The 2,993-nt window shown below is 45.3% G+C and overlaps 1 pseudogene; it reads left to right on the plus strand.

The window, feature by feature from the left end:
* The first annotated feature begins 550 nt into the window (after nucleotides 1-550).
* Nucleotides 551-2,486, plus strand: LOC102866579 (annotated as a pseudogene).
* The last annotated feature ends 507 nt before the right edge of the window (nucleotides 2,487-2,993 follow it).

Raw genomic sequence — 2,993 nt, forward strand, 5'->3', positions numbered from 1 at the left:
TTAATAAATCAGTTAAAATCACCAAATGAAACCAAAGGAATGAAGTCAAATTTATGGTAATGAGATAAGGAAAATAGAGAAATTGATTGCAAGGCATGGTGTAAAACAAATCTACAATGCTGATCAAAGGGCTCCAGCGTGGAAATATTGTGTCTGTATTTGCTTTCTGTATTCTGAACATCTGTTCACCCCTCAAGTTGAAAGGTTTGGAAGCAGCCAGCTAAGTAAGAGGAGAAAGGTAGTAACTTACCTTACATGGTGTCTTTATATAGGTGACTTTGTATGATCTCCCCAATTCAAGTCTTACAGGTGAATTAAAACTATGAATGGTGAAATGATGTACCTCCCAGTTGACTGCAGGTCTTTGGGTGATACTTCTATTGAGCTTGGTTACTAACAGAAACGTTGGTCGTTAGAGTAACCTAGAGGTGCTTCATAAGAATGGACTGCTGGAGTGCGCTGAGGGGGCTTAGGGATGAGAGTGGGTCCCCTGGAAGATGGCCACCCGAACGTCACGCGGAGCTCGCCGCCTCACAACCGGCCTTCAGGCATGAATGGATTTTTTAAATCTGATGAGAGACAAGAGACTAGCCAGAGAAAGAAGAGAAGAAAGAGAAAAATGTCTCGCTGCCCGGGAGAAGCAGATTTTGGAGAAACAGAAAAGAGCCAAGCTCTTGTATGAAAAGCAAATTGAGGAACGATGGCGAAAACTGGAGGAACAACGCCTTCGGGAGGACCAGAAGAGAGCCGCTGTGGAAGAGAAGAGGAAGCAAAAGCTCTGAGAGGAGGAGGAGCAGCTGGAGGCTATGATGCGCAGATCCATTGAGCGCACACAGCAGCTGGAGTTGAGGAAGAAGTCCTGGGGAGGAGCACTGGCTGCAGCGACTGGAGGCCGAGAAGCACATGACAAACTTTCAACATCAACCATGAACTTGCCAAAGCAGGCAGAACCTCCCATGAACAAGCGCCTGTCTTCATCCACTGTGGCTATAACATATTCTCCAGAACGAGCTCATCGCATGCACCTTAGTCCCATGGAAACCTTTCTTGTTACGCGACTGTTGACACCCACACAGGCTTCTTTAGCCAGGAGCAGAAGTGCACTCATGCTCTCTGAGCAGTCCAGTGACTCAGCCTCCTATACCTGTCCTCTTTTAGCTCCTTTTGGTCCTCCCAAATCTTCCTACAAGGCTTCTCCCACTAGAAATGTTGAGAGAAAGAAGACCACATCTACAACTGGCACAGGAGAATTGGGGAAAGGAGTACATGCAGGGACGGAGCTCCCTCTGATGGCGAAATCAAAGAGGGAGCCTCGAACACTAACTTCCATGAATACTGCAGTCCTAGGGTTTCCTCGGAGAAAATCTGACTTTACAGCAAGACTTCCTAAGAGGTCATCTTCTCCTGGAACATTCAAGTCAACTTCCAAAACATATCCACAGTCCCCTAAGAACGTGAAGCCACCATTCCTAGGATCACCAGTAAGATATCGTCTTCCTGCAATTTCCAACCAAGAGATTCCCAAGAAGAAGGCAGAGAAAGAAAAGATCAACAAAGAAAGGGTAGGTGCTATTAGCCAGGCACTTGGTGCTCAACGAGAGGAGGTTCCAGAAAAGCACGCTGTAGACAAACATGTCGCTGAGAAGCGTGCTGCTTCTGGATTGAAGGCTGAGAACACCGAAGGGAAACCTACAGCAGGCAGCACTGACGCTGGAGAGGCCTCCAAGATCCTGGCTGAGAAGAGACGCCAGGCCCGGCTGCAGAAGGAACAGGAAGAACAAGAACGATTGGAAAAGGAAGAGCAGGACAGGCTGGAGAAAGAAGAATTGAAAAGAAAGGCTGAGGAAGAAAGGCTTCGTCTAGAAGCAGCAGCCCGTAAACAGGAGGAGGAAAAGAAGAGGCAGGAGGAGGAAGAGAAAAGAAGGGCAGAAGAGGCGGCACAGCGCAAGGCTCAGGAGGAGCTGTTGTTGAAAGAAAAGCAAGAAACGGAAAAAAGAGAAAGAGAAAAGCAACAAAAAGCCATGACTGAGAAGCAGAAAGAAGCAGCGGAAGCAAAGGCTCAAGAAGTAGCTAAGCAGATGCGTCTAGAAAGAGAACAGATCATGCTGCAGATTGAGCAGGAGCGACTAGAGAGGAAGAAGAGAATAGATGAAATCATGAAGCGAACAAGAAAGAGTGATGTTTCTCAAGAAATAAAGAAAGAAGACCCTAAAGTGGGAATTCCGCCTATTGTGTGTATGGAAAATAAGGCAAAACCAATTGTTCCCAACAAAATCGAAATCAGTGGATTAAACACCTGCCAGGAAGTGAATGATGTAGGGCGCACTGCCCCAGAAACTCATCCCCAAGACATTTTAGCTAATGGGCTTAAGCCAGTTTCAGGACTTATTCATCTGGATGCCCTTGATGGGAAATCAAACACTCTGGATGATTCTACTGAAGAAGTTCAATCTATAGACTTGAGGCGGTATTTGGAGCACCGGTGAAGCTGCTGGTGGTCATAGCCAAGTTGCCTCCTGTCTGAAGAAGCTTTTGCCATCCTTAACTACTGGATTCCAAATTACTGTATCTGAATGTAACTTTATTCCTAGGTGGTATGTCAACCACTCGCCACTCTTGGTAGAAACCTTGAGACATGCCTTGTTGGGCTTTAGCAAAGTTTCATTTTCCAGTTCTATTTAGAAGCTTCAGCTGCTAATAAAGCACTTCTTGTACTTCTCCAGTATCCTAGTGATCCTCTGAATAGCCTAAGTGATTACAGCTTGGAAGTTTGCTTTATACCCATCCTTATTCCTAAAATTGGAGTGTGTACTCATTTAGATACCTTTTCCTGCAAATATTTTATTTACCCAGACTCTAAGACATATAAAGACCTTGAGCTGTATATCTCTGTCTTTATTTAAAAGAAGAAATTCAGGATTCCCTCCCAGGGAAGTCTTTGTCTGAAGGTCCTATCAAAAGTCCTTTTTAATATTAAGCTTAGCCACCTGCAA

The sequence above is a fragment of the Elephantulus edwardii genome, unplaced genomic scaffold, assembly GCF_000299155.1.
Source record: "Elephantulus edwardii isolate Elephantulus edwardi_28Jun2011 unplaced genomic scaffold, EleEdw1.0 scaffold00303, whole genome shotgun sequence".
Lineage (NCBI taxonomy): Eukaryota > Metazoa > Chordata > Mammalia > Macroscelidea > Macroscelididae > Elephantulus > Elephantulus edwardii.